This window comes from Melozone crissalis, unplaced genomic scaffold (assembly GCF_028551555.1).
Source record: "Melozone crissalis strain CALT ecotype California unplaced genomic scaffold, PUWL_Pcris_2 ptg000013l_1, whole genome shotgun sequence".
Classification (NCBI taxonomy): Eukaryota; Metazoa; Chordata; class Aves; order Passeriformes; family Passerellidae; genus Melozone; species Melozone crissalis.
The window spans coordinates 44,392,007-44,418,990 of NW_026535791.1; the positions used below are offsets into that span (position 1 = coordinate 44,392,007).

The 26,984-nt window shown below is 39.1% G+C and overlaps 1 protein-coding gene across 13 annotated transcripts in view; it reads right to left on the minus strand.

The window, feature by feature from the left end:
* Positions 1-26,984, minus strand: part of INPP4A (inositol polyphosphate-4-phosphatase type I A) — a 110,660-nt gene that overhangs the window by 73,040 nt on the left and 10,636 nt on the right. For 11 of the 13 annotated variants that reach the window (XM_054272199.1, XM_054272198.1, XM_054272197.1 and 8 more), the window contains exon 1: positions 8,909-9,083. The exons of the other annotated variants lie outside the window; for them this stretch is intronic. The gene's annotated coding sequence lies outside the window, so the exon portion shown is untranslated. Of the gene's footprint in view, positions 1-8,908; positions 9,084-26,984 lie in introns of those variants that run through there. 13 annotated transcript variants of the gene reach the window in all.

Here is a 26,984-nt window from a genome sequence, read left to right on the forward strand (position 1 = left end):
GCAAAGCAGCACTGAGATTGGTGATGTGTTTTGAAATCAGCCCATCAGTGAGATTTTTTAAAAAAATATTTCAACTTCCGCAGAGAAGGCCAGACCTACCCCTACCAATCTCTCTGCAGTTTCTGACCTCCTGCAGATGCCCTCCTGCTCTGCACCCCCTTCTGAAAGCAACTTTGGGCTTTCAACTACATTTCTAGAGGTCATTTTAAAGTCCTCCTCTTTGACACAACCAGTTTTTAATTGCACTCCAGTTCTGTTGCACTTTGGTACCTGATTAAGAACTGTCAAAGTGCAGCTTTAGCTATAACAACCAAAGTGAAGACCAGCAGCACATGCCCAGGTATTACATTATGAGATGCCAATGGCCCTGGCAGATGAACAATTCTAACTGGGGACCTATTCAAGCCCTTTTGCACCCTACACTGTAAAGTTTTTAAATTATACTGCCCTGTAATAGCAATAAAATGATAGCAAAGTGTGGTAGTGTACTACTGTAGACTGCACCAAAGGACCACCTTCTCTACATGTTCTGCCTTCTTTCTCTGGCCTTTTGCATTAAGGCAGCTTCATTACAGAAAAAAAAAAAAACCAAAAACCCACATTCTATTAAAGACTGCAGCATGGTTTGGCTTAATTAAAAACATTCAGAAATTGTTTTGCAATAGACTGATGATGGCAGTTCAAACCTTAGAGCTTGCTGCTAGATTTTAAAAGCCATTCAGATCCTTCACTGTACAGAAATTATACACAGTGAGGCTTTTTCTCTCCCCAATCACTTATACTTGCATCCAGGGTTGCCACATAAACTAAGGAGAACATAATTTCTCCATTAAATCTGCCACAGCATTATTCTAAAGTACTGCAGAAAGTGAAGTGCATGACACTATTTTGTGTAGAAAAACATCAGCATGATAAAAACCAAACACAAAAATAACAGGGAGTGTGCATGCCCTCATTGGAAATCACTCACTTTCTCCTCCATGCTCCCTTCTTCCTTCTTCCTGACTCACTGAATAGCAGCTAAATCATTCCAGGAAGGAAGGCACAACTAACACTGCTCCTTTGCAATTAAATGTGGTGTCAACACCTCTGAAGGGTACCTGCAACCCAGGACACCAGGTGTGATTTTTTCTATTAGGTAATCGGGGAAAAGCAGAGCTACTTTGACTGGAGGTGAGCCAAAATGGCACATGTTGGTATAACTTAAAAGTCTTCAAAAAAAAAAAAAAAATCTAAGCACACCACATTAAAAGTAAAAAGACTCCATTAAAAAAAAAGACTCCACCACCCCACCCAACTTCTCCCCAGAATAGTTGGACAGAAGAAAAAGAGCAAAACAGAACACTTTGCAAAAGGTACAATGCAGAACCAAAGCTCTCTAAAGAGCTCGGGATGGGGAAGGACTGTTTGCTGATAATACTGGCAAATTTGAGGAACAAGAAACTCTGCAGTGGACAAGAAGGTGAGGATGAACCACATGACAGCAGAGCTGCAAACTAATGCTCATTCAAAACAAGTTGTTAGACTCAGTGTAGCTCAGAAGATATTTCCTGTAAACATATTTTAGAGGCTCAAGTTTCCAATAATCAGCCTACAAATACAGGCAGCATGTTCTTTTTCTAGCAGATAGAAGGTAGAAAATACTGTGTGTCCTGCTGTGCTGTCTGATCTCCTTTGCTTTGGGGCAAATAAAATACTGCATTGTCTCAACTCTCTGGCCACTCTTGCAATATATTATTTCTTGGGCTCTTTCTTCATTCCCGATTTTGAAATACCAGTTTACAGGAAACAAGAATGTAAAGAAGATAAACTCACTTCATTCTGAGCAAATCATTATTGTGATCAATATGGCACCTCTTTTTGCAGTATTTACACAAGATGCTATCACAATTACACCAAAATATACCCTCCAGGAAAAGAGTAAACCTGCCTTGTCTTCATGTCACTTCCCCAGAATTACTTCAGATTCACTTGCATTATGTATGCAACCTGTACTGTGCACATTACGTACACAACATTAAAATTTTATCTATTCTCAGCTCCTGGTTGTGAAGGAATAAACACGTCTTCAACTCTATCTATCATTTGGTTGCAGCAGTGCTTTAACATTCCTAATGCTAGGCTGTGTTTCTGAAGGAGTCACAGCTTCTTGTCAGGCAGAAATACAGATACAATTTACCCTTGCTCTACATGTGATTTTTATGAAAAGAAAATCACATAACACAGAAATACCTCCCCAGGTTGAACACACAGAGTCAGAACCCAGAGCATGACCCAACATTAGGTCCATTCCTCAACACTGTCAAATACACATCTCCACAAAGTCAGTCTAGATAAAGAGTGCAGTTCTGCAAAATGGGAAGCCAGGAAGAGAATATTACAAAACACAGATTCGAGGTCAAAGAGTTTGCACAAGTAGATCCTGTATTTCATATTCTATTTTACATACTAAAGAGAAGACATGGTTTGATTTCACAAGCATTACTGACCCAACCATCTGCTATGCGTTTATGCAAAAAGATGAGGTGACACCCAGGACCATGGTGCACCAGCTGTGAACAATTTTGTAATAGTGTTGATAGCAAATGAATGGTGTCCAGTGTCTAAAATTCTTACTCTCTTCTTTCATTTATTCTATCATTGTCACAGTAAGACACATTTTATTCAGCTACCAAATGCCCACAATGCCTCTCCCTTTTTTATCATGGGAGGCAATGTTTTCAAGCTAGATAATATTTCACTGTAAAACTAAACATCCAAGGAACAATGGCTGGAAATTATCTTCATGCAGTATAACCAATAATTTTCTGAGGATGTTAAGTTTTACACAAATTCCCAAGATGTTGAGACATCCTACAAACTGGCCTTGTAATGTTCATTTTATGAGCCCCCAAATGCAGCTTGAGAGCTCATGTAAATGGGAACATTGGGTACTCCAGCCATGAAACATACAGTACAATATGGAGAAATCTAGGCTGCATTATTAACTTTATATTCATGTAAACAGTCATGTTTACTGTGAAGGTTGTTTTCCAGAAATGCGAATCACAAAGGAACAGGGGAAAAATGCAAGTTCCAGGGAGGTTGGGAAAGGTTTAATACTTTCAAAAAAGAAAAAAATGCTGCACACTGTAACATTCTTCCTTCATCAGTTACCACAGCCCTCCCAAATGCCTATTTGACATATGCCTTCCCAGCAATCTTTTAGATGTCTGCAAATGTTGCTAGTGACAATAAAGTGCTGTACTAAGAAGAAAATGCTCTTCCCATTTATCCTGGATGCCTTGCTTATGACTGGAAGGGGGATCAAATCTTCACATAAATTGAGTCAAATTACAAGAGTTCTTGTCTCCTACTTATCACAAATATAACACCAGCTAAGCAGATCTTCACTGGTAAGTGTTTTGTCCTCCATTTCTCTTTCTGCTACATTTTACATTAAATTGCTATTTAAAGGCACCCCTGTTTTTTAAAGAGACAATTCTTACCTGTGCCAAATTTTTTCTAGCCCACAATAAATTCTTACTGGTTGCCCCTTGTGACATTTTGATTTTCCATGAAATTTAAAGACTAGGGTGATGTTTAGATATCTGAAATATAAATCCCACTAACAAGTACAGAAAAGAACATGCAGTCATTCTTGAGGTATTAGGAAATATTTGCATCACCCCAAAAAAGTCAAAGCATTTACAAGGAAATCAGAATGGAGACAACATGGGTGTTGAAGCCAAACCCCTCCCTTCCTCAGATCACACACACACATAGACAGTGGCAGCATTCTCTCACTTCCACACATAAAAGAAGCTGTATCCCTCACACTCTCCCTGTGCAAATGGAGGTTTATTCTTCCATGTGCCCAACCAGGCCCCCTCTCAACTGCTCTCTGTACCTTGAAGGTGCTCATCTCTTTCCACTCTGCCCATGCACTCTGTCTCCTTACTGCATTCCAGCAAAATCTGTCTTCCTTACTATGTACCAGCACAAGAGTAGTCACTTTTCCAAGCAACTTTCCTGTGTAAAATCAGTTTTCTGTATAAGTGCCAGCATTATAATACCATGTTCTCATCAGAATCTACAGAGCTATGGGACAATGATGAGAAATCTTCCTTATGCAGGCAAAACCACAATGGCCACATTCTTCCTATTACTCACTACCTCCTGTTTACCAAAACACAATTGAAAGTCATCTATGTCTCTCAGGAACAGAGAATAATTTGAGTAACTTTTCCCAGACACCCACATTTGAGAGAGTGTTTATGACAGAAAGAGCTCACTCTAGCCAGCTCAGTTGCATGCATTTTTATGTCATGTATTTAGAGCCATGATGCTTATATTTAATGAGAGTAATACTTGTGACACAGTCCTTTTCATACAAATCCACGTATCATACAGAGTTCAAAAGCGCTCTTCTTCCAAGTTTTCCTGAAACAATAGAGGACACTGTCAATGTGGCATTATTTATTTCATGTCCTTGTATGTGCATTATGCAAATCAACATTTTACCATTTTGGTCCACATATCCTCAGAAGAAGCCCTTCCAACTGCTTGACAGAAATAACATTGAAGCCTGGAAAAAAAAAATCTTATCCTGTAAAGTCAGGCCACTTGTGTCTATTTCTGAAATGAGACAGAAGAAATCTTTTATAGCAGTTTGTATTTCAGGAATCTGGGACTTATAATACATTCACCTATCACATACAGGAAATTGGATGAAGTTATTGGCATTTAGTGCAATCTAGAATATTGCACTGCTGTCTTTTTTTTTTTTTTTAACAGCAGACTCCATGCTCTGTTATTCACCTCTGCCTGTAGCTGCTTTGTCATCTGGAAGTAACAAGTATTTTTCTAAAAAGTAAATTTGAATTAAGGATCATGAACTCATTCCCTTTAAACTGTGTTTCACCTGAACATAGAAGGTCAATTCAGTGTTATGTGAGACATCAAACCTACCAATTAGGTGCTGTTTATTAAAGCTTATGCAGACGAGTCAGAGGTACTCTGTTGCTTTAAAGGCAAAGCATCAATTTGAAATGAAAACAGAGCTAATCCCAGATTTCTGCATCCCTATAAAATACAAGGACAATTCTGCAGAGAAATAACATGCCATCATAATCCAGGCCATAACCTCATTTAACCAGAGCAAAATGAACTACCCTCATCCTCACACTGGCTCTGACTCCAGAGCACGACAGGGGGACTACAGCCATGAAGTCAAGTGAAAACCCCGACCCTGAAGGCAAATGAAAGGACCATCATTGTTATCCTCAGAGTATAGGCTGTACCATTCACTCTTTATTTAAACCAACACAAGCTTCAAAATACACAAAGGTTTAAAACAGATAAAAAATGAGACTGTGACTTTTCCTGCCTGATGCAGAAGCTTGTGCAACACAATAAGCTGGGAGCCCCTCTAGCAGTTCAGGCCTTCCAGGGCAACCAGGATGTGTTCACGGTCTGACTGTGTCCTCCTGCTTGAACTGCTTCAGGATAAAGTGAAGAGCTTTTCAGGACACACCACAAACAAAGATTTAACAACTCTTTCCCCCTCCTCTTTAAAACCAGGCAACAAATCTAATCCCTATAAGAAGAGCTCTTCAGAAAACAGCCAAAGGGGCTGAGGAGATGCCCTCTAGATGCTTACACTTATAAAAGACCACAAAAATAACTCATGTAAAAATTGTCATCTCTAAAAATGACACAAATAAAAAGAGAAGTTCTTCAACAAACAAGATGGTGCAGTACTGCAAATGGTGCTATTCATACTGCTCACACGCTAGGATTTTATCCCAACAGAACTCCTGTTTACATGGGTTTACATCAAACATGCAAAAAAGAAACAAATACTTGTAAATAAAACCCAACTCATAAAATTTTTTCCCTCCCTCAATTTCAAATTCCTATTTGGAAACAGAAATGCTGTGCTGTTCTCTGACAAGGATGTACCACACAAACACCAAGATGCTGCTTTTTCAGATACTGCAGAGTCCTTTATCAGGAAGTCTAATGTCAAACAGCATATCACCACAGAAAATACGGCAACTATTTCCTCTGGGGAAAAATATAAATCCTTATTCAGTGCATGAGCTATCTTTTACTCTGTGCAAGACTTAGCTTCTGAAACAGCAATGGTCCAGTCTGGGCTGATCATTAGCTAAAAATACGATACAATAAAAAAATATCACTCATATTAAAGATGACTCACATAAATTAAATGAACTGCAATGACAAGACTGGATTTCCCCTAAGTTCCTCATCAGGCAAGGCTAGTTATAAATCATTGCTAATGCAGCTTTTGTGTAAAACAGGAGAGTAAGTGCTTCCTCCCACTAAAGAATTTTGGAGAAATGCTTTATTTTCTCTAGGGTCCTAATTTATCTATGTACTACCCGCAGCAACAGCTCTGTTTCCTGCAGCCATTTCCTGCTGTCATGGCAAGGAGAGGTAGAACCACATGCCCAAGGATGATGCCACTGTCTGTTTTCAAACTTCTGCTCAAGGACTGAGAGAGCAGAACATGTAAGAGATCAGAGTTAATCCAGCAGCTGCCAGGAAGGCTGACAAAGGGCTCAGAGTAACACAGAGCATGGCCACAAAAGAAGCCACCAAAAAAAAGCAAGAGGTTCTACAAAGGAAGAAACAAATCAAGGACAACCTGAAGACCCCATCTGTTGTTTAGAACACAAGCAGCACAAGGAGCAAAAGGGAAGTGATGAATTATGTGAGCTTTGTGGCATTCAAGGCTTTCCTAGGTGGAAAACCTACCAAGGGGAGAGAATCCACACCTGAGCAGCTGAAGTGAGAATCAAAAAGGGGGCTTAAATTCCAGCAGGAAGTTCACAAAAGCTTTAGAGAAGGCAAAAATAACAAAGCATGGCTCTGTAGTAATGCAGAGATGAGAAAAACAGCTGTGATATCCTGTAGGTTAGGAACAGGAGGGGAGAACAGAGAGCTGGGATCTTCTGTTTGGGTTTACAGAAAAGAAAGGCCAAGGATGTAATGAACTCTCACAATTCAAGTCCTGCCAAAAAGTACCAGTGAAATAATCCAAATAGCCTCTGCCACTTGTTACCTTTGCAGCCTAATACAAAGCCATCTTAAGGAAACAAAACTCAACTAACAGGGTGCCTAGAGAGCAGACTTTGACAAGCCCTGTTACACTTATTGCAAAATCCCTCCACAGAAGGATCAAATGCAGCTGGTTCCTTTGCACTTAACACAGATTTTATGCACCTAAATGCATACTTAAAGGCAATTGTTTAAGCAAAATTCTGACACAACCTTAAATAACAGTAATTAAGATACAAATCAGTGGAAAAATTCAGACTGTAAAGAATGTTTTATCTACTTGTTTGGGTCTGGGAGGAGAAGGAGATTGTTACGTGCCAGAATTTTGTTAGCAAACAGTCCCAAACCCACTGTTTAAACTAGTTTGCATTTATAATGCTGTAACATGAGAAATATTTAATATCAAAAACACAAGTCACAAAAATTAGTCAACAAAATTTTTCCTCTGGCAGTTGGGCACCCATGACAGACATTGTTTTAAATGCTCCTCTCACACTGTAGTTTTCCAAGTTGTATGCCATCAGAAGTATAAAGATCCTACAAATGCACTAACAGACCTTGCTTTCCATTTTATTAAGGAAACTAATCTATTATAAAAGCTAGAGTAACACCAAATCTGGTTAATTCATAGCAATGAAAACACTTTCTATCAGTAAATGCTACAAACTAGCATACAGAAGAAGAACCTAAAGATGCTGTCATTTTGAAATGCTATTATTACAGCACCGTATTTCTTCCAGAGAAGATGACAGTCGCCCCTTTTATGTAAATTCTACATGGAAATGAGTGGTAAATTCAAGTACCTGAAAGTAATCTAGGAAATGATCAGGTTTTGAAAATACCCTCATCCCCTCATTCTGAAAACAAACACAAGTGATCTGGCTCCCTTATTATTGAAAGCAACTGCCAACCTCACTGTACTTTAAAAGGATACTGCTTTGCAAATACAAAATAAATGGCGGGGGGGGGGGGGGGGGGGGGAGAGAAGAAAAGAAAACAATAAATTAAGATAAATTCACTACTGCAGTTCAAAACCAAAATCCCTAGCTTAAAAAATCTCTTGTGGGGAATACAGCAAATGCTCAAGACTCAGAGGATTCTACAAGAGCATAATAAGCTATACCAGTCTAACCACTTTTAAAATTACAGCACTAAAGTGAGTAAAATAGCAGTAAAGCCACTATAAACAAATGTTACACCTACTCTGCATATGTCAACACCAACTAGAACATGTCTCATTTTTTGCATATTACTAATTGCCAGAACATGACATATGTGCTTTTAGTGGCACAAGATGAAAATCATCCCAATACCACTCATAGTATTTGAAGAAACTGTTTACATCAGGCACTGCACGGATCACATGCACAGTCTCAGCCTGAATGCTGAAGGCAGAACAACACAGTGACTCTAAAGGTAAACAATTATTTTGCTACTTCAAATACAACTGCTTTTTTTATTCTATTGACACAGAAGTTCATTAAGCAAGAACTAGAGAACTGCAGCACCTTCCAAAGAACAGAGAGCTGCTTAAAAACGACTTGTTTTCCTTGTCCTACCGTCTAGCAGCACTGTTTCTTCAAAAGAGGTCTTCTGTCCTTAACATGGCTGCCATGCCTTACATAACACCAATGAATGAGAAAGTAGTTATTTTGTTTCCTAGGACACACACTGCCCATTAGCCATATGATTCTCCATATGGCACAGCAAGCAGCCCAGACAAAGCTTTGCAGCAACGCAGCTCCAAAGATCAGCATCCTCTGAGGATAGCAGCAACAGTAATTCAGACTTCACAAGCTCTAAATTCCCTATGGTACATATTTAAATAAACAGGCATTCTTACCTTGAGAAAGCAATATGAATAATAATAGCAGTGCTCAGTAGAGCCTCTTCTGTTTCATCTGTGCTTGTAAAAATGAATCTTGGTGCAACTGTGTGCTGCAGCAGGTAATCAATAATATAACCTGCTTCTTCTGTTGCCAGAGCTGCTCCATCTGAGCGCTAGCAAACGTGAACACTGTCAGTGTGAGTCATAGCAGTGACTCAGAGCAGATGCAGAGCTGCAGGAGGAGTTTAAGTTTCAAGGCTTCCTCTCGCTCCAGCTCGCTGTCACACAGGCACTCGCTGCCTGCCTGTGTCTGTGTGTGCCTGCAGACTGCTCCAGAAGTTGGATTTTATCCTCTGCATAATCTTAGAGAGTTGGGCAGTTTCAGTTTGTTTGTTTGCTTTGGGGTTTGGGTTTTTTCCCCCAGAATAGCAATTCTGCTTCACCACAAATATATTTGTCAGGAATGCAGACCAAGTGAATACCATGGTATGGCAGGTGATGCACTACTACAAGATAAATGTGGGCTCATGTATCTCATCAAGCATAGGGACAGAACTCAAAAAAACCAGGAAAGACTGTAAAATGAAAGTATTGAGTCTGGGCAATAAGCATTTACTCATGACAACTTCATAGCAAAGTGTCTGATTTCATTAAGCACTCTGGGCACAGCAAATTTGGTCTCAAACGCAGTGAGATGAGAGAGCTGTAGGAAGGACTGTACGAAGGAATGCATATGAGCAAAAATGCTCTGTGCCTGACACCAGTTTAGCAGGGAAAAGAACCTATAGGAAAAGAGAATAGCTGCATTATAAACTGGAACAGTGCATTTGGGTTTAGGGTTGAGTTCTGGGATGATACCCACAGGTATCCATCCCACCAGGCACTGATAACCTAGTCAAAGAAGCATTTTGAACATGTATTTATTTCCCAGACCTGCCAGACTCCCCACCATGAACAAGCAAAGCATCATGAAGCCAAAGTTAGGCACTAAATGTTGGACACTTGATGTGCATTGCTGTACTGATCCCACTTATTTCTGAAAGGCACATTGTACTGAGCAGTTGCAGTATTTAACAGATTCAGCCTTCAAGAGAGATGAAGCCATCTAGTACTGAGCCATCAGGTTAAGTACATGGCAACAAATTACAGTGGGAGGAATCAAGCAAGTCTTGTCAAAAGAAGATGCTGGCTGAAGGAACAAACAATGTCACTAAAACGCAGAGACATGCTAAAGAGCCACTCATATAAACATTCCAGATAGTCTGGGGAAAAACCACTTGGTTTATGTCAAAGCATTTACAGCTGAACAATTTTCCTCATACTTAGCAAATGTCCAGTTGGCTATCACCCAGCTAAACAGATTTGTGTTGAGATTTCTCATGGAAAGGCTAATATCGAAGCATGACTTTCATGGGTCTGTGTGTTTTGTCATTTTAAAGAATTCCTTCTTTTTCAAAGCCCAGTAAAGTGAAAGGTACCCCTGCCCATTCAATCCAAGTATGTGTGCAGCTCTCCTCAGGACTGTATCTGGCTGTTAAAACTGCTGAACAAACCTTGTACTACTGAGGGCGAATGTTTACTCCATGTCTCTTAAAGCAGCCAAGAACACTGCCTTGGCAGGGATCAAGAGATGAGAAGGAATCAAGCTGAGCAAAACAATTCTTGAAGGATGGTCATGGAAACAGCATAAACAAGGGGGATATAGAATAGCTGGTATCTATGAAGATACATTGAATTAAATTCTTTCCCCTAAAACCATTAGTTTTCTATCACTTGGAAAATCTGTTGAATCCCATCCTTTCCCTCGGTTTACTAATGACAGTGACTATTTGCTCCTGTTAAGTTTCCAAGGCTTTATTTTCATGTTTTAAATGTTTGAATGGGTAAGAGAATGCTAAGAACCACAGCATATCAGGGAAAAAAAACCCAAAACACAACAGCAGCAACAACAAAACAAACCAAGACCCCTGGGATTTTAATCAGGAAAACAAACATGATCCAAATGGCATCTATGACATAGGAAGAGAAGAAGACAAAACTGGATGATGCTTCACATGTCTGGGGGTTTGGAGGATGGCAATTTGTTTTCTTTTTGGAGGTGGGGAGTTGTGGGTTTTGTCTCCTTTAAAATACATGGCATGCAATTGTATCTTTACATTCAATTTTGTGCTGCTGTCCAGCTAAGAGCCAAGATTTGGATCAAAGCTGACTCAAAGAAAAGAGCTGTTAAAGGCCTCAAAGGGATAAAGCACACCAAGAGTGAGCACCCACTGTGAAAAATGCATGTACTTGCCTCAGCTGCAAATGACCTCATCTACAAATCAGATGTGATTTAGCTGCTGTAGGCAGCAGTTTCCTGTTGTTTAATTGATCAGCTTCTTTTGCTGGACATTCTGCACTAGAAAGGGGTTGGGTCAGGGGTTGAAAAGTGGGAAAACCTGAAGCTTCTTACCCTCCAAAAAAGTGAATGTACACAGATGTGGATGAAATCTTGACCAGAAATTTAGTACAGCCTTCTGAACTAAACACTGCTGCAAGTGATTCTGCATCAAGAGGCAGTGTAGACTATTCTTTACAGTCTACAGAAAATGTTTTTTCCTTATTCACCTTTAGGTAACAAGCAAGCAAAGCCTTTTCTATAGTACCTATCCAACATGGAACCAGGCTCAAGAATCTTGCTCTTCCTTATCACCTCCCTGTCTCTAGGAATTAGTTTGTTCGGAATTATTTTTAAAGTCATCATTAAGCCAGTGATGGTGGAAATTATTTCCCACAGCCTATTCCAGATTGTCAGATTTTTTATTAACCTGCTTTCTCATTAAATCTCAGAATGTCCTTACTGAGAACACAAACCTCTAATCTTGTTTCTGAGCCTTATTCTTCTTAGGTTATATTGTCTGGGGGTGGGGAGGAAATGGAAGAAATAAAAAAAAGCATTCATTCTCTTCAAGGACAGACCTGGCTCCTGATGCAGAAGCAGATTGAGGACCACTGCCAATATCCACAGTGCCTCCTTCCACCCTCACCCTCCTAGCTTTCCAGTCATCTTTCCAACAGCTACACTCTCTGCTGCATCCTAATGTTTTGTAATCTTGTTTTTCTGAGCCCTGTGTAAAGGTAAGAGTTCAGAGACACTAATTTTCGAGGAGCACTGACACACATTTTCAAGAGGAAAAGAAGAGTTATTTTCCTGAACCAGCTATTACTCATTTATTTTTGACAAGGTCATTAAAATACTTTCCAAAGTACCAGTGAGCAGCCACACATGGAAGTGAGCACCATGCACACACACAGTAGAAGACACCCACTGCAAAAAGAGCATGTATTTTGAAAATACATATAGGCAAAAAGTTGGAAAGATAAATATTTTTTGCATTATCTTACAAACACAGCTAACTGACTTGACATATGTCCACAGAAAAGAAAATGCAGAAACTAGATCTCAGTGTCTTGCTCATTAGACTATCAGGCTTCTCTTTCAGTGCATCTCACTAGCAGGTTCCTTTCTTCCATCTAATTACCTTTCATGGGTATTTTGATATGCCATGACAAAAGCACTGTTTGCTTCTCAGGAAAATTAAGACTCCTGCTGGGAAAAGTGTCAGAACCAGAATCTTTACCCTGCACAGAAAATGAACAGAGGAAGCCACACATGAAAGCAGATCTTTCGTGATTGGGTATGGGGGCAGGGAAGAGGATGATGCACTTAGCACAGTTATCTCAAGGTTTCTAAAGATTCATAACAGGACACACTGTAGCAGTTGAACTTTTTACCTTCACTACATCATCCAGCACTCAGTAGCATCTTGCAGTCCTCTCTAAAAAGCAGTGAGCAAAGCAACCCACTAGAGGCTGTGGGAATCCATTTCCTCCACACAAGTACATCTCTTCACTGAGACCACCTCCTCAAGCTACTGCTACAGCTGTGACCCACGTAAAATGTATTTTTTATTACTCCCTAACAATCCAAAGCTACATAGACTGCAATGGGAAGAGACAACAAAGTTACAAGCTGTCAGTAACACACTGCATGCAGACCTCAGAGGGAAGTACTTCTGCAAATCCAGTGAAAATGCAAAAGACAACCTAAATGCCCATTTCCCCTTAATTGTCTTTTCTCACCAGATGAAACAACAAACTGCAGAGACTAAGATCAGAGAAATCAGCCAAAACGAGACAAGGACAACACATCTCATAGCAACAAAGAAGTACTGACCAGATGAGAGACTGGCTTACAGACACTGCTGTGGCTCCTGCATCTACAGACAACCATGCATTGCAAAGGCTTGCTTGGGTAAGGAGGACTCTCCAGATTGCTCTTGATGTCAGCACAGAGTCAGCTGATCTTTTGGCAGTCGGCCTGCTCACATCTATCCACTTCTGCTCTCTTTTTCTCTCTAATGCTAACATCTGCCCATGTTTTGCATCCACAGAAAAGGTCAGCAAGACCCTAATGACACATTAAATCTGATAATCAAGCAAGACACCATTTGCAATTACTGTGTGCCTGCTCTCCTTCCCCTGATATTCAGAACTCAGTTTTTTCCTAAAAAAATCCCAACACAGGGCAAGTGCAGAAGAATCCATAATCTCAAATCTTACATACGTGTCATAAATTCAGTTTCTGACAGAGAAAGTATGTCAGAACACACCCAGCCTCCCCAGGCTTCCAAGAACATTCAAATTTGTTCTATCAATACAGACACAAATTCCTTACTCCAAACAATCTTTATTTTTCTATACAATGCACAACTACCCCTCTGTTGCAAACCAGCCTGCTGATTTTCTGCCCTCATACAATCACTTCAATTGAATATTGACCTGTGAATCCTAAGAAAAGAGACACCCAAACAACCCAGGCATAAACTCATTTTGAGGCAAGCCCGTCTGACTTAAACATCACAGTTCTTCACATTGTCTAACAAAATTCTATACTCTGATGGATATTCTCTAAACCCACTCATTTTTCTCATTCAATATACTCTAAACATTTTCAAACTGAAGTTCTTCCTGTTGTCTCCACAATGCAGGACTTGTACATCTCATGCTGGTGACCTGTGACTGGTAGATTCTTCAAATGCCTCAGAAAGAACAATTGTCAGTGCTGGAGAAAATGGATGCAAAGACTTATTGTTTTCCCAGTACCATCTGCTGCACTGGGGAAAACAAATCAAAACCCTGTAAGACTGAATGCAAAGCTGGACATTTTTGATGATTATTCCTGCAGTGTTTGTTATAAAATTTACTCCTCATTTCCACAAAGAAAGAGCAGCTGTAATGAGACTTCTGTGGTTGCACAACAGATTTCTAATGCTTTGTGCTGGCTTCCCAACTTATCTGTAGTTTTTTGCAAGTTAACCAGTCCCTATTTTCAGCAGGGAAATAATCTTTTGATAGGTTCCTAACTAGTAAGGCCATGAAAAGTAACTGTCTATTAGACATGTTTATGGGCCTCATTCTCTTATTCCTATTTTTGTCATTCTTTGCCTCCATTGTGAAAAAAAAGAAGGTCCTGCTCTTACTACAGTGTAATACAGCGCTTCACAAAATGCAAAGAGGGCTCCCAAATGTAAGTTGATCAATAAAGAAAATAAAATTAAAAGCCACGGGGTTAAATAATTTTTCTTCCTTCTCAAAATTCTTTATACCTTCTTTCAAAGGAAGAAAATATTAAAAATATTAGAACACAATCCAATCATAAAGAGTTATCTGCAAGCTCACAACTTTGAAGTCATTATGTATTTGTGGTACACAGGAAATTATTCTCCAGATTAATGTCACCAAATAATCAATGGGACCAGTCAAAGACTAAGGTAATGTACATATTGAGTTGTGCATCCAGCAGGGAGCCCAAGGTGAAAAACCTTATTAAAAGTGTTGATAATGGAAGTGTTTCATGACTAATTTAAATTTTGACACTCAGAACTTAATAGATTTGAGATCATTTGGGATTTTTCCTAAAATTAGGTCACAGAAAAAGCTCACTAAAAGTAGCACTGTGGTGTTCCTAATGGGATTTCAAAAAATCTATATGTCAAAGGCTACATGTCTTATTCTAAGAACAGTCAATTCCAAACCAGCAAACCTACAGAGACAGTAAAAGTAGGCAAGTAATAATGATTTTATAAAAGAATCAATCCAGAATCTCCTTATTAAATTAACCATTTTCTTTTCTGGCAGGTACATAAAAATACAGATCCCAAAGAGACCCACCAGTTATGACATCTTTTTCCATGTGTCTGTTGGAAGAGCAGGTTATATATCAGTGCTGTGATGGGTTTCTGCTTTTCTTTTTAATGAACTTCATAAGTTTATGTATAATCCATAAGCATGCATTAATATATTGCTGTATGTAAGTTTAGAATATTTTCACTTTCTATTAGAGTTAAAGGTCTCTGGCATGGGATGGCTTGGTGACTAAGGTGAGACCAGAGATAACAGGTGTTTGCATCATAGAGTGTTTTGGGAAAAGACCAAACCCTTGAATTTTATTTTAACATACAACTTCTTGCTTATAGGTAAACTGCACCAATCTAAACTGGTAAGATTACATCATCTTTTTATATTACAAAGACAATAAAACAAGTATTTTCTATCAACCTGCTCTTTCCCATTTCCACCTTCTTCTAATTCTGTTCTTCAGCTCTGTGGAATTGATGGCTGCTCCTGCACCTGCCTGATGATGGTCACAGCCCACAGGTCCTGCCACTCTGCACCCTGGGAGCTGCAGCTGTCCTTTCCAGCCTGGCTGGGCCACAGAACCAAGGCTTCCTTCACAGTTTGGTGAAAAGGACAGGTCTGTTGGCATGATTTTGCATCTGAGACAACTGAGGATACAGAAAAAGCATGCACCTGGAGATGAGGTCACATTATCCTCATTACTTGCTCTGTAGATTATCTCAAAGCTTTTAACCCAAATCAGAGGAAGGCTGGTTTTCCTTCCCCCAGCTCATTTTAGGTTTTTCTGGGGGGCAAGGTGTGGGACTGGATGGCTGTGTCTTGTTTTGATTTTTTTTCAAATGGAAGAATGAAGCAGATTGAGTATGAGGCTCAGAGGTACAAGTTTCTAGGGTCCACCTCACCGAGCTGGTAATGATTTTATTCACTACTTGCCTGACATTTTGTAAAAAGTCTTGGGAACTGAATCCTAAGCTCTAATTAGCGCATTTAATATTGGACAAGTTTTCTTTAGGGTATTATTAAGTAATTCTGGGAAAATGCTTAGTTTTGGAAGGAAAATATCCATTTATCTCCCATCCACATCTTGTGAAGTTGACTCTAGTCAATGCAGAACACTTCAAAGAACTATTTAATAAATGACAGTCACATTCCTAGAAAGGTGTACTCCAAACTACATTCACTTTTGCAAGTTGAGGACTTCAAAAACTCATTAAATAATTTTAGAGACAAAGAAGAAAAACAGTAAAAAACTGGCTATAAACACAAATCCACCAGTACATGTCAGCAAGAGCCACAAAGACAGGTAGCATGAAAATACTTCATCAATTGCTATATTCCAAAATAGCATTAATTCTCTGTTAATTTCTCTTGGGAAAAGCAATTCTAATAACCCTCTATGCAAGGCCTTCTGAAACAGACTACAGTAAATTAACATTTGCTGATTATATGAAAGGTGAACAGAGACAGCAAGCTGAGCAAAGAGGAAGAAGTACATGATCCACACCCATAACTGTGGAAGGACTCTTAAAATACACAGGCAGTGATTCAATGTTACACCCGTAGTTAAGACGGAAAAGGAAACAGAAACATTAAAATGAAAGACAAGTAAAAGCTATCCTCACATTAAACCAGTTTCAAAACTATTGGTGTCTTTTTTTTTACAGTGGGTCTAAAATAAGTAAGATTTAAGCAGCACCTGTTTTGGGCAGAGTTTCTAAATAATCTGCCTATTTTAGGAATTCATATAATAGACTGAAACCACACAAATACTGGCTAAACACTGTTTTAAAAGAACTTGACACTTTGTCAAGTTTATATAAATAAGCTAAAAATTTATTTTTATAGACTATAATAGGTAGTCAACATAAGTCTTTTTCTTCTACAAAAATAGAACCTATTTCTTCAACCTGCTCTCTCCCCCCAAGAAAGAAACTGAAGCAATCAGCATGAAACTGGCAGCAATCAGCATCTATATAAGAAAGTGAAAAGGAAATAATCATTTTTACTTGCATAGAAAAGAAATCCACAGAAGAAAGCAACATATTTTTGGTATCTTACTTCTGATCTTTTCATTTGTTTGCTTTTAAGAGAAGCCTTTACAGGTCTATTACTCCAATATGCAGACTCCTGTAATTTAGGTACTAAAAAGATGAGATAATTAGAGTCAAGTTTTTCATTGAAAAATGCCCCATTAAGGGAAAAAAAAAGGAAAAGAAAAAGTGGGAACTTAAAACACCTCATTAAAGAAACAAAGCTATTTATTCCTCCTACAGATGCAGCTTGCTAAACAGGTATAAAGGAATATTTAAGTACAGAAGCTGAAAAGTCATGCCTTAAAATTCTGCAATGCCTCTCGTCACTTCAATAGGTTGAGAATAATTACAATTCATGCTACCCCTTATAGGCTATGGGGAGGATGAATAGACTGCATTAGCAGGAATGTCCAGGGGAGTCAGAAAATGCACTGTATTTTCTACTTTCCCAGCAAGAAGACAGGCAGAGTGCAATTCAGAGCACCTAAGCTAGGCAGGAGGTATGTTGCTAACTTAGATTCTGTCAGGAATCACCTCTATAAAGGCAACTGCTTCCCTCTAAAACCACAGAGGGAACGAAGTCTGCTGGTGTTAATATGCCCAAATCAGGCCTACCATCAAATAAAAAATTCTGCAGAAGATCTACAGAAATGCTGCAGTGGATTAAGTCAAATAGCTATCCAGTAGAAGCAGAGCTCAAAATAGAACATAGATGGGAAGAATCTCTGATGTGATTTTGTACAATATGAGAAACCGAGGAAATGTCAGAGCAGGGGAATGAAGACTCTCAGCAAGGCAAAGATCAATGTTACCATCAACAGGATACACACCAACCTGAGAGCAGTTCTTAGCATATGGTGTTGAAGGGAAAGAAGTCAATAGCACTGTGGTGGCTCACTAATCAGCCAAACTGGTTTAGAGAGCAGGAAATGGAGAAGTGATGGCAAAAGTGCACAGCACGTCATCTTAGGGGAAAGTGTGGCAGGGCAGGAAAACAGCTCAGCTAACTCTGATGGAGAAAGATGCAAAGAGGTGGATTCAGGACAGGAGGAACTCGGCAGAGATGGGCACACATTTCCCCAGGCAAGAGTGAGCTGACTGATTGACAGGCTGCTCAGAATAGAGAGAGATGCTTGGGGAAGCTGTGACAGTAAAGAAGAGAGAGGAGACAAAAGGACCTGGGAAGAGATCATCAGGAAAACTTCACAGAAGCATTATTTGGCAACAAAAACAATGTTTGCTAATTCTCTGTGGAAAAAGACCCAAACTTTCTCAGGTCTGTCTCTTGTTTTGAAATTAGGCAGAAGTTAACTATATGAATTTAAGCTGTAGTTAACTATGCTCCTTGACAGCATCAAGGCCTCTTCCACTGACACAGCTGTACAGAAGCTGTAGAGAGCTTTTCACCATGAAGAGCTCTATAGGCTTCAGTCTGGAAAAAGGTCCAATTACAATTTCTGATGAGCATAACACTCCCTGAAAGTTTGAATCTGACTGTCAGGAAACCAAGTGAGACACTAAACCAATAAAGCTTTATTTAGGCAGAGGCTTCAAAAGTAACTCCCTTCTTTGTTCAAGGGGACTAACCATTTACCATGAGGCAAAATCTTCCTACACCAAAGCAGTGCTACTTCACATGAAGTATTTAAGGTCTGCTTAGCCTCTTTAATGCAATAAAGGCAATAATACTCAATAAAGGGAAAAAAATACCATGCAAGTTTACAGTGCTTCAATGAGAAACTCCTGGGTGGGCATTAATATGGGCATTAATATCAAAGGTTTGGCTTCTGAAGCTGTAATATGGAGTTATGCAAGTCCCCCAGGATTTCTGACTGTGCTGGAGCACAGTTACATAACCCACATGACAGGCTGAGCTTGGATGCTGTTTTGGACCACCCATCACTGAAACTCCTGGCCTTTTGGCTCATGACAGAATTACTCCTTTAATGTCAGCACAGCTTTCTCCAAGTGTTGCTTTGCAGATTGGCACTAGTGCTATTTTTCAGAATTGTGTGGTACCAACAAAAAAACCAACAAGAAGAAAAATATCAGTAACTCTAGAAGAACTGCTGTGCAGAGCCTCCACATGACATTCTACTGCGTGGGCGACATTCTACTGCGTGGGCTTCAGGCCTGGAAAGGTACTGTGGCAGGTGTGGCCTCTAATACTGCAGAAGCCACATAGAAAAAGGAAAAAATGGTACTTCAAGTTTGAAATTTCTATGATACTCTGTTATCAGCACCGTGAAATCTATAACAAAGCCACCTGTAGCAGTTACCTTTTATTGTCCTCCTTAAGTTCACACACTAGTTTTTGTACTTTGAGCAGCTAGTTAGTACAGGGTCTTCTTGAGGAGCTGGATATCAAATACAGGAGGAAAGGGTAACTATGAGGATTGCTTTTTTACCTCTTGGAAGGTGGGGTGGCTGCTTATCCTTTTTCCTCCAAAAATGTCTCTCATTAGTTTTCATCACTACCTCTACTACTCACCAGTTTTCTCTAAGTTCAAAGAACACTGAAGGAAGGTACTCAAAAGGTAGATACATAGCAATACAGGCAGCACTATGGTACTCCAGTCTTAGCCTAGTTTCTAGAAACTAAAGATATTAACAGCTCAACTACAGGACAAACTTGGCTTGAATGCAGCACAGCGGAGAATAACAGCACCAGCAGAATGAAATACTGTCTTTAGCTCACATAACACTCGACATACCCCAATTTGTGTACCAAAGCAGATCAACCCTAGTTTTTCAAAACAGCATAAAATTAATCCCAGCAAGACATGGGGGATAGCATTCTTAATATTCAATTTGGGAGAGCAACTAAGAACAGCTGGTGCAGAGCAGCATGTCTTCAAGCTAATCTCTAAACTGTTATCAAGTCCCAGAGTGCTCCTACTATCATCTGCAAGCATAAAAATGAGACAATTCAGGAAATTACTGTTAGTCCTTTTTCTCTTTCCTCAGTCTTTCAAGCCTGAGAGCTAACAACTCTAATAAGAAAGAAAAAGGAAAAAAAACCCAAAACAACTAAACAACAACAACAACAAAAACCCCATCAAAATAATTTTTCATATAAGTAATTAGGCTGGTAGGTCTTATTTTAGACAGAGATTACCCAGTTAAACATCCAAAAAATTTTCCATCTCCTAGGTATTTTTTATCCCATTGCCTGTTTGAACAAACACAATATAATCTATTTTTGCACTATACAATTGCCATGGGAGCTAAAGGATGAGAATTGTACACTTGGGGCTAATTAAAGGCAATGTCAACACTTATGCACACATGCACCATAATCAAGCACTTACCTTTCTTTGCAGGTGAAAACATGAAATTAGTCAGCTAGTTTTTGTAGTAATTTTGCTCTATTTCCTCAAGTCTATCTGCTTTTTCACTCTTTGAATTATTAAAACAGTGATGCCACAAAATCATTCAGAGTAAATTATCTGCTTGAAACATATCCCTTTAGACAAGTATAATTTTTAAAGTTAAAGTAGGAACAATTTTCTCCTGGCATTCTTTTAAGCAACATAAAATTTGTAGCTCTTGTAACTGTTGTATCTAAACAACATAAAAGAAGTAACTCTTGTATTTATGAGAAATCTTTTAATATATTTCTGAAAAAATGTCACTTAGAACATGAAGCTACATAGATAACAAAACTTGAACCTCTTTAGGATAAGTTCAGCAAATATTTTAAGAGGACAGTACAGAGGTACAGGCCTACCCATCTTTCTGAACATACTCATCCACATCTGGCTCAATGCTGCATGGAGAGACTGAAAATCAAACCAAGCAAAGGCATGTTTTGCAAAAAAAAATTAGGGCAAAAAACCACCTTAGGATGAAAATACTGCAAGAAGCATAAGGTAGACAAGATACACCCTCTGTTATTATGTTGTCCCAAGTCTGGGGCAGAGTCAGAAGTTTTAAAGCACCTATGGATGTACACAGTGTTTCAGGAATTACAAACTTTGTGATATTCAATGTTTTCCTCAAATTCCCAATTGCTAACACTGCAAGACTAGGCAAAAGTCTCAGATCTGACTCTTAAAATTAAGTAACCATCACTGCAAATCTCTACCCTTTTGTGTTTTAGCAGAGGGAACTTTGAAGACCTGAACCACCAAAGTTCAAGTGCAAGAACACTATTACAAGCACTTCCACCTCAGGGTTACTTGAAACCTCATCAATGTTTACAACTAGCTTGAATAATGAGTTTTGACCACTGGCAAGGTAGCTGCACCCAATTACAGTCACTTGGACTGGAATACTGCAGGAATATTTAGACCAGGTTCAAGTAGCAAAAAGAAGGATGCACGTTGGCACAAAAGACAAAAAAAAGTAAGCTGCTTCCCTCCAGATGGACAGTACTTTTCTCTCAAAAGAACAGCACCAATGTGAGACTTTCCTCTAAAAAGACAAAGGCATCTTCTGTCCATTGCTACATTACAGGGTACTCTCTACTCAGTTAAGCCTGCCCTATGCCTCTGTAGCCATACATCCACAAGCAAAACAGCAAAGCCACTTCCCCTTCTCCCTCTAGTAACTCCTTTCAATTTGTATTTAAAAATGCTCAAGAACAGAGTAGTTTTGCCTATGGTTATAGGTAATTTCTTTAACAGAAATTATTTAAAACACTGACTCCAGTCAGATAACTGACTTCCTGTTCTGCAAGTAACTTCACCAATGCCAGTGCAACTTACTCAGCACAAGAAAGACACCAAGGCTCCACTTCAAGCTGTTTTCAATATGTAGGACTGGGTGACAAACAGGAAGAAGTTCAGTTTCCCAAGGCGTGAGTTTTGTGCCTCTGAGCACAGGAAGAGCAGAAAGTCAGCACGTTACCAGTCATGAGTGTCTCAGATGTCTTGTGCAAACTTGTCCACTTTAGAACTAAAACTGCTGGGAAGCACTGATCAATAACTATAGGTAACTCTGAATTGCTTCACTTTATGTAAGGTTAAAGTAATCCATCTGGAGTGAAAAAAAAATAATTCAGGGAATCTGTGGGGACATAAGCACATGCAAAGGAGTGATCAGCAAAACCTAACACATCTGTGATCTACATTTCTGGGGGTTCTTCATAGGTATAAGCAGAAGTGGCAGCAAAACATCTACTGTAAAATGTAAAGTACTTGAGAAACCCTTCCTTAACAACAGCTTCCTTGTTTCATGCTTAATACAGAAAACCACTTTAAGTATTCTAGTGATACAATTAAAAGCACTAAGAAAACTGGAGTATTAAACTTTGCAGAGACCTCAGGTTCCTCTGACTAAATCTGTTGCCTTCAAACTGCAATCCCCAAGTCCCAAATGAAATCTGTTGGTGCTTTAGACCTCATCTTGACTCTGGCTCAAACTGTTATCCCCATAACCCTACAGCAGAATGAGCTAATAGATCATATAATCACCTCTTTGCTACAAGACATTCTAACATGCCTACTTGTAGAGGCCCCAGAAAGTCAGTTCAACCTAGACTGGTGTTGGTTACACCACTAAAAACTCAGAAAAAACAATCTGAGCCAGCCCTTCACTCCCATCCTACTTCCAACAGCAGGCTCATGTCTCTCAGCGTGCAGAACAACTGGGCTGAAGCCCAGACAAATATAAGTGCACTTACAAAAGCCTTGACAAAAAAATGAGCACTGATGCAAACAAGCGCATCCTGTTTCAGCTCATTTCCAACAGTTACCTAGAAAACTCTTAACTTTGCTTAAAGTATGTTTAATTACATTAATTAGTCATTTCTCAGTTCCAAAGGTTTGCAAAGTAGAAAGGAGACAGCAGCTAAAGCTATGCTTTTCTGTTCTTCAAAGAAGCAACCGGCAGACACCTGAACTCACACCTGTAAGGGCAAAACCTTTCATGATTTGTTGATGAACCAGAACATGACACCATTCATTTAAAAGGAATTACTTTTTTCATCTAAAACTATTAGATACTATTAGAGCTAAGTAGTATTTCTGTTTTCTGTATATTGCTTACTAACATTCCTCATATCAGCTTGTCCTATTTCTCCTGCTACAAAAATGTATGGATGTTTTTTTCTTTCTATGATTCTATGATCTATCTCCAGTCTGTATGACTTCCACAGAAATAAAGGTTTGATCCAACACCCACTGATGTCAGAGGAAGAGACAAGTCAGACCATAAAGAGAGGAAAATAGCCAGAATGTAAAAGGTCTGTTCTGACCAATTTAGTGTCTGGCTTTCACAGTTTTTAATGACACCAAGTGCCAAGAACAAAGACTTCCTCAGCTGGAGTCCTGGCAGGTATCATAAGCAAAGATGATGGGTTTATGTATTCTTCATTCTCAGTGTACTTATCATCATGAGCTCCATTTGCACACTGCAATCTATTTATTCTCCTGCAACAGAACAGAACTTGAAATTATTTTTTAAAGGGAAAAAAAAACCCCAAACCTCAGAAAAATATTACATATTTTCATCCTATCTTCCATTACCTGCAAAAGTTTCTGTTGACCATAGTTGCCTGAATACACACCCTGTACAGACAAATTTAAGAGCTCCTGTGTATATGGAACTGATATGCCTATGTAAGTTTGCATATTTGCAGATATTTCTCACCTACAGATATGTAGACAAACATCTTTAAGCAGAAAACCATCTACATATGTCTCACTTATCTCTCTGTGCCCATGGCCAAAAAAACCAACAACTGTATGTTCAAATAATTTTATCTTTCAAATCTGTGATTAGGTCACATTGAAAGAGGAAAGTGGCCAATATGTCAAAAAGAAAAAAACCTGCATAATAATTTTCATTGGCCTTTTCATTGTTTTTGGAGAGCTCCCGAATAACACACTATGTAAGAGACAGCTACCAATGGTATTCTATTTCTCTGAAATTAAAAGCCAGTTTCAAGGGTAGCAACAACTCTGTCCAGCAAAATAATTTACCATCACGAGCTGTTTCTGTTTTTAGACTTTGTTTTCCTTAAGCAATAAGTAAGCACAGACTTTAATTTCTCAAGCATTAAGAAAATTCTTCATCTCAAAGCCTACATTCACCATGCCTGGGAAAGAACACATACTTTTTTCCAAAGCAACATCATTATTGATTGCACTGTAACAACCAGCAACTGCATTACACCTCACATCTCTGGGTTCTGGCCACTCACCCCTCCTACCAGCAATTCCTTGGAGAAAACCAATGACAACCAAGGAAAGCAAAGCCTGCAGATTCTAAACCAGGTGGTGACTTGTACCAAAACATAAACAAAACCACCCCAAAACCCAAAGAGCTATTTGTGAAGTTCCTGCTTGTACTGCTTCTTGGGATATTCTAAAAGGACTGGAACCCTCAGCAGCCAACAGCCACATTTAGCCTTCTATGTCACCCTCCTGTGAGTCGTGGACCATTTTTCCCCCACGATGCAAGTAGCCATAAATAGATGTGGGAATTCAAAAATATTAAATTAGTTTTGTGGGATTTATTTTCTTTACTTAAAAAGGGATGATGGTTGAAAGAAAAAAAGAAAAAAATCACATCATACAGTGAAATACATTTAATTACATTTAGAATTCTCTAGGGAAAAGAAAGATCTGAGCAAATTCACCATTTGAAATGAAACCCAAAGTTTTACAGCACAACAAAATATAAACACACAGAAATACAAAACTTTCCCAAAGTCAAAGCACAGGATGTATGTTTACTTTATGCAGCAGCAATCATTTTACACAACAGACATTACTGTCATGTCTGATTAGTAGATATCACAGCATGGCAGTCCAGATTCCAGCTACAAAGTACTATGGGGAACAAAACACAGGAGAAATTTCTTCTCCTACATGTCCAAAAACATAAAAATGACTCTAAGCTACACCACAGCAGTTCCCTTGTTGCCCTGCCTGGCCCATTTGTGTTGGTAAAAACTATCTTTTGCAATCACATCTAGATAACCACTGCTAATGACTCACAGAAGCACATTAGTAAAGTGGGATTTATGCCATCTCTTTTTTCAGTCAAGATAATTAAAATGATTTGGCAGTACTGCAAACACAATTCAGCATCACTGGCACTGTTTAGAAAACTGTGTTCACAGCTTCACATGTATTAAGACAGGTGGTCATCTGCAAAATTTCATGCTGATGCATCCAAATAACAGATATCCAGCCAGCCATTTGAACTATGGGTAAAAAGGATGGGTGGGAAAAGAAGATAAGATCCAACAGGGTATGATTAAGCAAATACCCTGTTTCTGAGAGGATAAAATTCCAGCATTAAAAATAGACACTGTGTAATGCCATCTCAAGTGTTGCCTTTTACATTAACAACAGATTAAAAACTAAGACTTCAACAAAAATATAGAAGACAACTGATTTTGATACAAAAATACCTTCTTCCAATTACAATTATTATATAAAAATAATCATTTAAATATGTTATCAAATTGCAACAGCGTTTCTCCCCCACCCTCCTCTCTCCTTTTAACGTTGCCTGAAATCAGTTCTCCAATGACAGCAGCAACTCCACTTTGCTTCAGGCATTCTTCTGGCACCAAGAAATGGAAGCAGGGTATCAAGTTAATTAGGAGCATGATATTAAAAGCTGTGTTATCAGCAAATGGAAGGTGCAGACAGCAGCAGATTTTCTGTGACTCTTTGTGAGAGAACTTGTCTCCACTTCCATCTGAAAGTCAACATCCAGTGCTCTGAATATGGAAATTCAGTTAAAGCCTGGAGGTCAAACAGCAAGAGATTTCAGATTCCAGCAGTTATAACAGAGAATTCCATCTCCAACAGGTAGACTGCTGCTGCTACATGGGGCTATGCCTTCATCTGTAAGATTTTCACACAGTTCTTAGCAAATCCTTTCCAGAGGAACAATAGGCCAGTCAGCCTGACAGTGCGAACAAATGACAGTATCTTATTTCCAAAGCCTTCCAATGTGTTGCATGTCCATCTCATCACCCATCATCATGTTTTCCAGTAAAAATCATCTTCATGGGGACATCACAGAGCTCCCACTCCAGCTTAATGCCCCTCCTGTTCAGAAAGGAGACTGCTTCCCTACTACTCATCCTACCACATTTACTCATTATGTCTGTCATTTCAAGGATTTCCCCACTGATCATTACTGCCAGGAACACCCCTCTTGAGCCTAAACTCTGCCTTCATTTCCACCCCTGCTAGAACCCAACGCTGAGTGTTGCAGAGGAATTCAGTATCTGATAAATGCAATGTCATACACACTCATCACTACCAAAATATCACTTTCAAGTGTGAATACCACAGGAGGTCTCTGGGAAGGGACTTTTTTTAGCATTTCAACCACACAGACACAGAGTAACAGGTCTAAACAGCATATGGTGGAGTTTCTTTGTGTAAAAATCAGATAGAAAAGAGCAGAATGTGCCTGAAAGGTAACATGGAAAATGGCTTTAGCTGGGCTGCCAGAAGAAGACAAGAGTTATCAACTGTTCTGGTATTTGGGTAAATATAAGCACATTCTATATACACATAGAGGTGCAGTTCCTTTTTCTCCCAGAAAACTTCACTAAATCTTATTGAAGAATATTCAAATGAATTCCCAAAAACATGTAAAACAACCCAACAAAACCATGCAATGTAGGAAGGAAACATGTGGCTTTATCTTCATTTTCAACCTATCCAGCCATGACCTTATTCACAGTGCCGGCTCTCAGCTGTGTTCAATACGTCTTTTAGGAGAAAACCAGCTCTACACCCAGATTATTTCCAGCCACACACAACACAACAGGAGAGCACAAATATATCCTGCACTATTCTATCATCCTCCACTCCTGTCAGCAAACAATAATCTCAGATAAACGCAAGACTCTATTAGAAAGTACCTCCACTAAACAAAGCAAACTTAAAAAAAAAAAAAAA